The sequence below is a fragment of the Miniopterus natalensis genome, chromosome 2 (assembly GCF_054644295.1).
Source record: "Miniopterus natalensis isolate mMinNat1 chromosome 2, mMinNat1.hap1, whole genome shotgun sequence".
NCBI classification, from domain to species: domain Eukaryota; kingdom Metazoa; phylum Chordata; class Mammalia; order Chiroptera; family Miniopteridae; genus Miniopterus; species Miniopterus natalensis.
The window spans coordinates 170,382,116-170,396,138 of NC_142082.1; positions in this window are offsets into that span (position 1 = coordinate 170,382,116).

Sequence of the window (14,023 nt, forward strand, 5' to 3'; positions counted from 1 at the left end):
TGCCACTCCACCCATCCCCCTCCACCCCTCAATCACCACACCGTGGTTGGACCTAACTTTGGACAACAGATCCCAGTAGCTTAGGCTGATGGTATCTGTGGAGATGACTGTACAAACACGTAAGCATAGAGATGTACATTTCCATTTTAAAGAAATAATCTGCAGGTGTGCATAATAATGGAGACTTGCAAAATGCACAAGATGTTCCACAGAATGGGGCTGGAGTCTTCAAAGAAAAATTATCCCTACTCTATTTGCTTTATAGAGTAGTAGTAGTAATAATAATGATGATGATTGCTAACATTGAGCCAAGTGCTTCATGTGTATGCTTTTCAAATAATCCTCAAAACAGCCATTCTGAGTCTACAAATAAGGAGACTGAGGCACAGAATAGCTAAGTAATCTGCCCAAGGTCAAGAAGCCAGCAAGTGCTAGGAAGTCCTTGAGTAAGGGGGGACTTGACTAGTCATAGGGATTGCTCTTGAACCCCCTTTGGAACAGCCCTGGCAGATGGCCATCTGCTTCTGCCCAACATCTCCAGCGACAGAGTACTGCCTGTCTCTCATTTTTGCATCAAGGAAGGATTCTGCCGAGACACCTATTTGTGAATGGTGACCTACATTTCATTCTAAGCCCTCCAGCTGCAGTTGGACTCTCAATGCTACTTGTCCACCATTTCACTCATTTCTGGCTGGCAGCATTTCCTAGTCCCTCAATGGCTATTTTGAAACTTTACTACGTTCCTCAGTCCCCCTCCCATCCCTAGTCACTCAGGGACAACAGTTTCATTGATGGCTTCACTGAAAGACACTAATGGGCATGCACTTCCACAACTTGCCTCTTCTCCACCGCAAAGTCAGCTTCATCTTCATCCATCTTTCTATCCTTTGGGAACCTGGAGTCTTTACTCCTAACTGATCAGTTCAAGGAGGTCCAGGATGTAGTTAAATAGTTTGTATGGAGGGGGCAGGGGAGATTCTTAGTGTACACTTTCTGTTCAAGGTAAGTTGTCTTGAGCTTTCCAATATGATGTTTTCAAATTTTGCCCACCCTAGTTTTGAATTTCTCGATTCAGGTCTATTCATCCTGTCCTCTACTCACCTTTTAGATTTGATGCACAGATTTTCATTTTTGTTTCTTTTTTAAATTTTTATTATAATTTTGGCTTCTTTCTCAACGATAGTGATGATCTGCCTTCCACAAATTCTACCTTGGAATACCTAGAGTGGACTACTGGCTACACAATAACAATAACAACAACAACAACAACAAATAATAATAATAATAATAATAAACACTTACTGAGTGTTTACCATGTAGCAGGTACTAAGTGCTTTACAGGGACCCCCTCATATAAATATACTTAACCTGTCTTGTATCACTAATTCTTTTGACAATCTGGATCTTTTTCCCAGAAAAAATCTGCACTCAGGATTCTGTTTTATTTTCAATTACTGTGAAACAAACTGCCCCAAACAACAGTTTTTTATTTTTATTTTGAATTTCCATGATTGTGTGCTTTGACAGGTGATTCTTCTGCTGCATCTGGTATCAGCTGGAACACTGGGGCACCTGGAAATTCCAAAATGACCTCGGTCACACAGCTGACCGTTGGTGCTGGCTGCTGGCTTTGGGCCGGGGGCTTCAGTTGTCTTCCTGCTGGGCCTCTCCAAGTGGCTGCTTGAACTTCTAATAGTTTGGTGGTCACAGAGCCGCTTCTTCTGAATTCTATTAATTAAAGCAGATCACAGAGCTTGCCCACATTCATGGGAGGAAACTACACATGAGCATGAATACTAGGAGGCATGGTTCATTGCAAGCCACCTAAGTAATAGCCAACGATATGCACACTTATTTTTATAGTAATTTCAAGAGGTATGCGTACCCCACACATCCATTTAAGGACCCCAAGTAGTGGGTAGAATTCAGGTTAAGAACTCATGATTTATGATTAAGCAAAGGGAAGCCTTCACCCAGCCTGTCTAGTGTAGAGAAGAGGAGAGACAGCCCTGACTCTACAGGGAATTACGCACAGATAGCACACTGATGGAACCATGCATGACATGCTCCAGGGACAGGGAGAGATGAGTTAACTAAAAGACTAGAAATTAAAGCTGGAATCAGATTATGGAATATTTGGAAAGGCAGCCTTTGGAGCTTGAACTTCATTCAGTAGGCACTGGGGAGCCATTGCAAGTGTTTTGTTGTTGTTGTGGGGTTTTTTTTGTTTTCTTTTTTTAAAAAACACAGGTGTAAAGAGCATAAATGCTAAATAATTCAGGAGAATTACAAGAATTAAGAAATAAGAAGAATGGTGTAGAGGGAATTACATTAAAGAGCTTTATGAGGTTGTGGAGTTTTGACTCCGAATTCAAGGATAAGAAAATAGCTTTAATAAAGAATGGAGGCATAAAATTTACTGTAGATAGGGTTTTGCAGTCCATTATATAGCAAATATATAACAATCTAGAGGGCATTATATATCTAGTATCATTTGTATGATTGGATTAAGAAAGAGCTCAGTCAGCCTTTATAGTTTAAATTGATATGGGGGGAAGAAAAAGAAACCAGGTATTTTCGGAATTGCTTTCCACCCAGAGTTAATAGAGTCCTTGAGTGCATCTGTAAAGGGTAATGAGCCTAAGACTAAAACATGCTTATTTGGGCCCATGAGAATAAAGAAGCAGCCTGTGGGGTGAGAGGAAACCTTCAATGTTAGCAGGTTGCGTTTCACTGAGAGATAATACCAAACCTACAGCAAAGATCCGGAACGGCAGGAAACTATCAGTGGGGGTCCAATTTCTGTTTCTCAACCCATAAAATTGAGAAGGTATCCCCACTTTGGCCCTAAAATGATACCTGCAATAGTATTAGAGGATATATATCAGGGGTTAGGTGGGAGGGCATAAAAGCACATGCTTATTTCAGGGACGCAATCTCTTTTGTAAGCTTAAATCTGCTTCTTGATTTCTGAAACCACCTCTGTTGGGCTTCTTTATCATCGAGCTTTTGACACTGTTGGTACTTAATAAGCGTGGCTCTGCCAGGTGAGGTGATGGATTGGTGCTGAGCTGTCCACATTTACACTGGAGCTTTCTAAGGTCTACTGGCTAATATTTGAGGGCCTGGGCAAGATGGGGTTGACAGTTCCGTTAGGGGTAAGGAACTGATCAAAGTCAATGGGACCATACAGAGATTTCTCAATACCTGTGGTTCTCAAACTAAAAAAAGAAGCTCGTATTTTACCCACAGAAATTTTCATTTAATGGGTAGGAGGAACTGTGTGTGTGTGTTAAATAGTTTTGCTTGTTTTTATTCTTGTGACTTTACTGAGGGAAAATTGACAAATATGATTGTACATCAAGTGTACAACATGATGATTTGATACACGTACACTGTGGAATAATTACCAAGATCAAGGTACTGAAAATATCTACGTGCTGACCTACATCACCTGAGTGGGGAGGTTAGCATCCTGTCTGGATGATTCTAATGGGCAGCCAATGGGAAACCACTGCTTTATACACTTTGCTTGTTAGAACTGGGCTTTTACCTATTGAGCTACCCAGCCATGGATCCAGATTTTGTAGGTATTAAAGTTACTTGGGATAGATTGTTTTCAGGCGCCTAGCAGGAGATGGGGGATGTTGAGTGCTATGTCTATGGTATTATGGATTCTTGACATGGAAAATACAGAGAATACCAAAATAATGTCTTAGAGGATCTTTAGGTCTCTGCTCTCCCTACAGTTATGTCTCTGTGAGGGACACCAGGCAAAAACCAATCTGTAAATTCAGTGGCAGCAACTCTTGACCTAAGAATAAAAAAAAAGAAAAAAACACGCACTTGTCTGATCTTCCGCTGGCTGCGCCCCAGGGTGGATGGGTGCGCGTTCTGTCCTGTTCTCCATTCAGGGAGTCCCATCCTCCCGTCTCAGCGGCACAGCGGCAGCTCTTTGCATCGGCACCCTCTCCTTTGCCGTTTCCCACGATCACAGCCTCGTTGCAGTGCGTAGCTGCTGGCCCTCAGTCTGCTAATTGCACTTTTCAGCTCTGATTCCATTTCGGTGGCTCTGCAGAGCCTGGCCTCTCATCTCTCAAAACTATGTTTTCAACCCTGTACCCACCCGCTAGTATTTTAATCACCTGATCTCTCTCTCTCTCCCTCCCCCACCCCTCCCCTCCTCTTATTATTCTGTTTCATCTCTCCTTCTCTAACTTTCAACAACCGCAAAACAGCCTCTCAAGCAAAAGTCACATTCAATAACTTGCTGTTTCCATCCCCTGAAGTGGGGCGCGCTTTCCTGTTCCCACTCCCGCAGCAAGGCCTTTGTGCTGACAGAGCAGGGGCTTTGTTCTCCGCCTAGGAGGAGCTACAAAGAAACGCGCTGTGTGTGTGTGTGTGTGTGTGTGTGTGTGTGTGTGTCCCTCCAAAGAGGGGGAGAGGGCGCGTTTCCAGAGGAAACACGGGCAGGGCGAGCGGTCTGTGTTGCGCTTGGAAACTAGCTGCCACCCCGTCTTGACGTTAGCTGGAAACGGTCCCTTTCGCATGCCCTCGTGGGGCCTGACTCCGTTCAGACTGATCTTTCCCATGAGCAGGCACATGGCCGTGGACACGTCCCTGCGAGGATGCGCTGTCCTCACGCTCGGGGAGCGCGCTGAGACCGGAGGAAATGCCAGGTTAATCATTACGCCCGGGCCATGCTCTTTCCAGGGACAGGGCAGCTGTAACGAGGCGGGCGGCCCTGCCCCCCGGAAGCCTCGTAATCCTCCCCTGGAAAACCCAGCTCTGCTGTTGGTTGTGTGGGGCTCTCGACTGGAATATTTGCTGTCCCCTCCCGGCCAGATTATGTAACAGTAGGGGAAGGATGACAATGGAAACGACGGCAGCGGATGCCTTTCAGGATGGACAGCGGTGCGCGTGGCTGTGGGTCCGTTTCCAGCGCCCTGCCTGAGGGCGCAAATGGCTGCTGTTTGCGGCCAAATGCTGGCCCCGGCAGGGCCACTTCAACCCATCAGCGCGACAGTTATCAAGGGCTGAGCCCCTGCTTGTGTCAGAAGGCTGTCATTATTCCTCATGAGCCAACTGCGGGAGAGGGCCACCGTGACAAATACACTATTATGTCGCGTTCTCCTGTGTGCCCGTCAGCTTAATTCTGGCCCTGACATGCGTCTCAGGTGCTGCTCTTTTCCATAAGGGATGCCCGCGTGCTTCCTTCGTTTGCAGTTCCCAAAGGTTTCTAAAAGGGCGGGTGGGCACCGTGAGAGGTCACTTACAAAGCAATCGAATGGAACTAAATCCATGGGATGGTTGAGCTCTGTCCAATTAAGTTGGGGGATATATTCCAAAATCCTACAAACATCTGTGGCAGAGCAACCTTCACCTTGACTGATATATTTGGAGATCAGATGCTGAGATGCCTATTCAGCTATAAGGAACTTCAGCTGTTAGACTCCACCAAAGAGTCTGTTGATCTTTGGGGACTTGTAGGTCCTGTGGGGGCTTAATTTTGTCCTTTAGAGAGGAGTGTGAGATGTGGATATGATGTATGCCATCACATGACATTCATTTTAGGCTTGGATTTGGAGGCGTCCAGAGATTGTTTCCTTTGAGCTTCTATACCTTGATCCAGGATAGCTGCCAACTGGATGCTGTGGTGGCTGGCTTGTCACTTTTGAGTCGTAGTAACCTGTCTTCCCAGAAGAATAGAAAAGTAAGACAGTGATCATTAGTAACATTTCTACCCAACCATGTATGAAATGGAGAAGAATTTTATTAAAATGTTGGCCTGACAATCACTGCATTTGAAAAGGTCTAAATGTATATACTTCAAAACAAGGCTGAAAGAAATACACCTACTTTGGTAAACTTCTCGCTAATCTTTAACTGTTGTCACTTACATATCTGAACTTTATAAAAAAACCTCACTTTGAATTTCCTAAACAAGTTGAACCTCCTTGGGGGTCTTCTAGGCTGTCTTTGTGCCAAGGACTCTTAGTTCTTGCTCCATTAGGACTTTCCTTTAGCCCAGGGTTCCCAAATGCTGTATTGATCTACACATGCAATGTGGTGAACTTTTCTTAAAGATGGGTTCATTGAAATTAACGTTCTGTTCTTTGTTTGGAGATAATGACTTTACTACTTGTGGTTGAATTCTTTTTTTTTTTTAATATATCTTTATTGATTTCAGAGAGAGGAAAGGAGAGGGGGAGAGAGAGAGAGAGAGAGAAACATCAATGATGAGAGAGTCATTGATCGGCTGTAGCCCGCAACCCTGGCATGTGCCCTGACCGGGAATCGAACCCTGATCGCCTGGATCCTAGGTCTATGCTCAACCGCTGAGCCACGCCCGGCTGGGCTGTGGTTGAATTCTTTATGGACTTGTGGTCCATTCTTTATGATGTGACAGTGACAACACATGGCGATTTTTTTTCAATAAATGTTCTAACTTGGCAAAACGAAGTTTACTGTCCGTGGCAGTATACTCAGTCCATCTATTTATCTAACTACCTTTTTTTCTTGGTTCTTGAAATCCACAAGTCTAGGGACTACTGTTTCACCAAACATATCACAAATCCTTAGAAGGAAGATTCAAAGTGTCTGTGGGCTCTTCCAACTGCCAAATAACAACAAACCAAAACAAAACAAAAAGCCAATTATGTAGTGATGAGATATGTAAACCTGCAGAAAAATAATTTTTTTTTCTAATTAGGACTGTTCTGCTCAGTACTTTCTCTATCCCTTCAGTCCTCTCTCCCATCAAGTATCTAGCTAGTAGATGTTTACCAATTAATGCACATCAAATACAGTTCTCATACTTAGTCATGAAATGCTCACCGTAGCATTTTATGTAGCTTTGACACCTTTTAAAATATGTGGCCTTTGGCAGAGACGTCTGACAGAGACCCTTTTTTTATTAAAATTTTTTTTTAATGCTGACATTATTGCAGGAGACCCCTCCCTGCCCATTCTTTTAAAGTGACCAAATTCCCAGCCTATTCTAAACTTTGGGATCTTTGAGTTCATTTGGGGGAAGTTAGACTGAATTATAGAACAGTATAATGGCATAAAATTTTGCTGTTTTTTTTAAAAAAATATATTTTTATTGATCTCAGAGAGAGGAAGGGAGAGAGAGAGATAGAAACATCAATGATGAGAGAGTCATTGATCAGCTGCCTCCTGGACGCCTCCTGGTGGGGATCAAGCCCCCAATCCGGGCATGTGCCCTGACCGGAAATCGAACTGCGATCTCCTGGATCCTAGGTCAATGCTCAACCTCTGAGCCACGCAGGCTGGGCAAATTTTGCTATTCTTAAGGTAGCAAATATCTTTAAATTTATGCAAATAAAGTATTAAGGAAAGGCCCTATCTGATATTCTTTAGTAACTCCCTGATATCCATTTATAATTATCATTTTGTTTTCATTCTAGTCAATAATTGAGGAAGCATTTTTTGTCGGTTTCCAGTGCATGATAAATGTGGTAGAGAATACAAATTAAGATTATTACAAGGTTTGCTCTTTCAAGAGACTTGTATTTATAAGTAAGAGAGGGTAAGAGGGAGAGAAAACATATATAGTTATAACGGAAAGAAAATAAAATTAAACAAACAAGTGTTAGATGCATTTCATAACGCCCTCAACTCTGTGGTACAGGAGAGAGAGCAGTGTCGAGTGAAGTTGTTAACAGTCTTATCAGGCGAAGTAGAACTTGAAAGATGATTGGAGTTTGGATAGGAGTAACGAAGAAAGTTAGGAGACTTGAAAGAGAAAATGAAGGCAGGCAGGAGAGCCTGGAACTCGTGGAGAAGACCAAGAAGCTGTGGGTAGTGAAGGGACTGGGGAGCGATGAAAAATAAAGTAAGAGGAGCTGAATGGGTTTGCTTCTGAAAGCTGTCGAATGCTGGGGTGAGAATAGCAACATGGCAGACAAAGGAAAAGCATTCTAGATTCCCCAGCAGGGGGTGAAAGTGGCAGTTGGGGGACCTGTCTGTGCATGATCGGTAACATAAAAAAAGCTTGGAAGAGAGGATGGGGTGACAGAAATCTGGGCCAGGCCGGTAGCAGTAGAAGTGATAAATTGGAACAGTGTTATGCTGAAGCATCCCTAGTTTGGAGAGACTGACTAGATATACTAATAGCAGCGGAATGTGTGTCCACCCTGCCTGTGACCAGCCTCTTCTCTCCTTTTGAAATGAAGAGCATTTCGGCAGCTAAGGGCCTCATTAGGATTCCCATTGATCAGCTGATTGCACTAACTAGTTGTTATCTCTTGGCTTTGTTTCCTGAGATACTCACTTATTAATAAAGGCTTCAAAAGTCCCACAGCCTCTAAGAGCTATTGACATTTTAAGCATTAAAATGGGGTCACGAGGGACCTTTATATGTCATCAAATCACACTGTGTTTGTGATCACGTGTCGCCTATAACAATGCTTTCTAAGGTGCTCCACAAACCAGTGGTTTCCCTAATAATGAATAGGTTTTCTGAAAACAAAACCAAAAACCAAAAGTCTGTGTGTGTTTTGAAAAGTTCCATGGTCCAACGTTTGGGAAACCCCGAGTTAAAATTCAAAAGCTCGAAAGGTGCAATGTTAATAAACCCCCGAGAAAATTTTTGGTGCGAGGAAGTATAGTCAAAAATGTTTCCCAAACTTTTTCACTAATGGAACCGTGTGTGTGTGTGTGTGTGTGTGTGTGGTGCATGCGCGCACACCACCTCTGGGACTAGTGTTCTGCCCAACACACTTAGGTCAGTGAGCGCCAGGGTGTTAACAAGTTTTCAGTGAAGTCAACAACCTTTTAGGGAATTTTTTGGCTTGTGGACCATCAGGCTTCTTCTTGTCATACCTCCTTTGATGTTTTCTATAACTGAATTTTAAAACAATTTTCTTTCCCAACATTCCACAAAGTGGGCAAGAAAAAGTAGAAGAAGGAAGGAAGAAGTAACTCTTCTGCTTGATGTTTCTTATAAGTGTTTTGAGAAAAAGGCACAGGAAGGGAAGTAATTCAAACTAGGGTTGCTACCTGCCTGGGATGCCCAGTTGCCCAGTTGTCAAAGATTCTTTGCATTCCGCCACTCCCCTCATTCAGCAGGCAGGCCTAGGTTTAAACACTGCCTGGACGGTCCTCCTGTAGTAGGACCTGGAATAAGTTACCTAACCTTGCAGCTCCTCCATCTTACTGTGTTATATTTTCTCTTCCCATGATTTATATTTCTTAACTCTGTGAACTTTGTTTCTTAGACAAGAGCTTCTAAAGGAAGAGCAAGTAACCCTTTAGACTCATAGTTTGAAAGCTCTAAGCTTTTCTAGAAAACTCCCATTGAGCTATTTTATCAAATTTGAATTCCAGATGATCGGTTTTAGGATGCTAAGAGAGGCCATTATGAGAGGTGGTGGTTGGTAAAGAGATTGGTGTTGGCCCGAGGTGTTCAGTTGACCCACTTTATTAAACGTGTTTCACCTGCTATTGTCATTCAGAAGGTGCTATTTTGTCATTGGGAGGTCAGTGTCATTGTAGAAAATGTTTTATATGTGCATGCTGTGCCATGTTTATGCTTCATTTGCAAGATCTCTAACATGTTATAGGTCATTTAATTTTTTATATATGTCTAGATAGAGAAGAGGCAGAAGGAAAAGAGAGAGAGAGAGAGGGAGAGAGAGAGAGAGAGAGATAAACAGCTATTGGTAGGATGCTAAAATGTTTATAGTTCTGATTTCTGTGTCCTAAATGAAAACACCATGCTGTTTAACAACACCTACAAAATCCTCCATGCAAAGCCCATGTAATATGGGTTGCTGAGTTGCCATCATCATCAAAATTAATTTTATTTTCATCATTTGGGTTTTTTTTGTGTTTTTTTTTTTAAAATATATCTTTATTGATTTCAGAGAGAGGAAAGGAGAGGGAGAGAGAGACAGAAACATCAATGATGAGAGAGTCATTGATCAAGCCCACAACCGGGCATGTGCCCTGACCGGGAATCGAACCCTGATCGCCTGGATCCTAGGTCTACACTCAACGGCTGAGCCATGGCCGGCCGGGCCATCATTTGGGGTTTTGCATAAATCTTTGAAACACAGACCTTACAGTGGTGTTCCTATAATAGTTTTGCTTAGGACATAAGCATCTGAAGGTTATTTTAATTGTGTTGGAGTTAAAACCATGACAGTGGATGCAGTTGCTAGTGGAGAGCGTGTACTTGCATGTTGGATTGAGTACCTGGTGGGAATGCAACAGGGAGCCAAGGGTACTAGATACAACACTGGTTTAGGTCTGAGAACAACACAGAAATATCCCCTCAAAGGCACACATACTAGCTTCTTACCCATCTTTAAAATGCTGAATTTCATAGCAGCTAGCTGCCCCTAGGACCCAAGGATGATTCTGCAATGCTATGTTTTATCACAATAAAAGTTCTTTACTTTTCACCCACCGAAAGGACTAATGGACTTGATTCATTTCTTATTTATTTGAGGTGGCCTTTCCTCTCCCAATTTCTCATGACTGTTGTTACACTAAGTAGTAGTTAGTTACCCATTAACATTCTTTAGTTTGGGGTTTCCTTGAACATCCCATCCCTAGCTTTTTAGTACTAGTTAAAATGCGCCTTAACTTTTAAATTTCTAATTTATTAAGTGCAAATCCTGTCATCTTATGAAGCTACCTCTATAAACCCTCCCCTGAGCCCCGCACACCCACCCCAGATGGAGCTAACCACTCTCTCTACTATTATCTATCTCTGCATACTCCTATCACATGAGTGGCATTTAATTATTTAGATGTTGAACTCACCGAGCTCAGGAGCGATATATTAATCATCTCTGTTGCTATCTCATAGCACAGAGTCTGAATCATAAATATTAGTTGAATTGGACTGAACAGGCACAAAAAATAACACTGCCGGGACCACAGATAGGAACATATTTCTGGCCAGCCTTTTCCTTGTCTCCAAGCCACCATATACAATGCTGGGAAGGGAACCAGGTAAATGAAAATTCATTTGGGAAATTCCACTGAGCACTGCCATGACTGTTAGAACAGAGAAGAGTCTTTTCTTGCTTCTTTTGATAAATACTTACCCAGAAAATCATAATAGGCAACTGCTTCTAAGGGCTCACACCAAAGTAGAAAGTTCCTGATACATTTAGTGGCTTGTAAATATTTATTTTTAAAGCATGTGAAGACAGAAGTTGTTGAATCTGAATGTGTATGCTGAGGAAATGCAAAATTTGCCCTTCTGACAGCCTGCTAGGAATTTTAACAATATTTGAAATTTTTGTTGCTAATTAGTCAATTTGATGTTCGGCTGCTGCCTTGGGGAATTTACACTGACCTATTAACAACTGAACACTAGGCCAATTAGGCAAAACTTCCAGGTTCCTGGAAATGCTCAGGCATGTGCAGAAGGACAAGATGACCTACTTGGGGAACTAGGTGGTAACCAGTGCCCCCCTCGCTCCCACCTGGGAGATCTGGATGTGCTTCTCCAGAACCACAGTTCTGTGGCCTGTGAGCATTTATGGCCCTGCTCGTGTGGCGGGGTGAGGGTGGGGGGCGATGGTGGCAGTGGGGGAAGGGGGAGGCAGTGGGCTTACTTCCTTTATACCCTCTGCCTTTCTCTCCCCCCTTCCTCGCCCTCCCATTCCCTCCTCTCCTGAGCTATCATGCTATAATGTCAATATCCTCGAAGCCCATCTCCTTCCTTAGCTTCTTAAAAAATTCACTTGACCCTGAGGTTAGTGTCTTTATTACAGAGTCAGGGGATGGGGTAGGGAACGGACACAGGGTTTGGTCACAGAGGATGAAGAAGTTGCCTTTTTCTTGCCTCCGCCTGCAGCTAACTCATCTCCCTCCATTATATTCTCCAGTGTCACCAAGTTTTCCCATTTCCCTGGTACAGAATAGGTCTGCCTACATTCAGATCTACTTTAAGCTGGTTATTCAAAGTCTTTTCCCAACAATGATAAGGCTCTATTGGAGTGAGTTCTAGAGCCAGCAGCTACATTTTCCTGATAGCATTATTCCTATAATATTTAAAAAACTAGTTTGTATCAGTTTACAGTTATATTAAATGGTTTCTTGGATTATACTGTAACTGTGCTTGGTTTAGGGTGGGACAGGGTTGGGATTGACCTGGACTGTAAAATTTCTATAATCAGAAATGCTCTTAACTCTATCCTATCCCATTTTTAAAATATTCTTGACATATATATGAATTTATTACAAATAATTGGCTTACATGAATGCGGAGGCTGGCCAAGCCAGTTCAGTCTGTCTGTAGGATGGGAAGGGAAGGTCATGGGCAGGCTGGACATCATTAGCAAAGGCTGAAGCTGGTGTCCACAGGCAGAATTTCTTTTCCTTTTGAGAGAAGCCTCAGCCCAGATTTTGGAAAAAAAAAATTATTGTGGTAAGATACACAAGACAGTTCTACCCATATTATTTAGGAATAAATCATGAATAGTCTTGTGACCTTAAATAAAGTCAGTTGGTTAGAAGCTTTAATTATAGCTGCAAAATACATTCACAGAAACAGCTGGATCAGTGTTTGGTGGGATATGGAATAACTGGCAGTCTAGCCAGGTTGGCACACCAAAAAAGGCATCGCAGATGAGGAAACTGAATAAAATGCTTAACAAATGGTGATGGTTAAAATGCATTTCAACACAATTTTTAATAGTGAAGTAATGACAAAAAGGAAGTATACATACCTAAGAACTTTTACTATATCAAAGTCTTCACCAAAGTGCTTTTCCTAAGGAAGCATTTAAAAGTACCGACGGCAGGTGTGTACATTACAGAGATTCTGATTCGTACTGGGAGATATGATGCTTAGTTTATTTCTTGCATTTTCACAGTTCTATCTAAATTTGTAGTTAGTGCCTGAAAAAGAAAGGAATGAGATTATTTTTTTCATGGACCACTAAGATATTTTCATGATTATAGAACTCATTAAGTCAATAAATTTATTCAACAAATATATAATGTGAACTTAGTATATAGCAGACACTCTTTTGGATTCTGTGGATAAAGTGGTGACTAAAACAAATGATGACCCTGCCTTCAAGAATTCTATAGTCATCAAGCAAAAATATATTCATCAAATATTTATAATAAATATTAATTAAATGTTGATACAAATAATTCTTACAAACTGTGATAGTCTCTATGGGTCCCTATAGTAAATGCCTCCTGTCCTTCTCTGGGGTGTCTGAAAGTTTGTCTGAGTCCAGATGTTCAAGCTGGGATCTAACAAATGGGTAGAAGTTATCTGGGGAGGAAGAGGTTTCCAGGTGGAAGTAAAAACTCCCTTGAAGAACCTAACCAAGGCCAGGAAGGCTGGAACACAGAAAGTCAAGGCGAACACGGCCAAGACAGTGCTGGAGAAGTTGGCAGAAGCTAGTGGCTTGAAAACTACATTAAGAACCAACGGGTCTTTATCCTAAGAGCAATAGAAGGCATTCAAGGATTTTAAGATCTTTACACAGGGAGTGACACAATCAATAGATAACTTCTCCTAAGACTTTGCAAGATAGAGGTTCTACCTTCGCTCCTGTGGCAAAGAGAGAAGAAATTCAGCATTTGCAGCCATAAGTTTTTGTGCCTTATGCATGGCAGACATCACTAATCCATCATGGCAATACTTTTTCCCAATAGAACCAAGACTTCATAGTCTTAGAACATTCCAGACAACCAATACCAATCAGTGTGCTTTGGCAACTAAGACAAACTCTATTTTACTAAGTTCTTTTGCTTTTCTTAATAAAAATATAAGATTATTTGGGATATAAGGTTGCCAGGTAAAGTACAGGACACCTAATTAAATTTGAATTTTAAGTAAAAATATGTGTTTTTTTGAATGTATGTCCCATGCAATCTTTGGGACATACACTAAAAAAACAATTACTTACTGTCCAGGTAAAATTCATATTTAACTGGCTATTTGCTAAATCTGGCAACCCTCATTTGAGAGAATTAATTGAACTTACATAGGTGGTAACAGCCCCAGCATAGTAGCAGC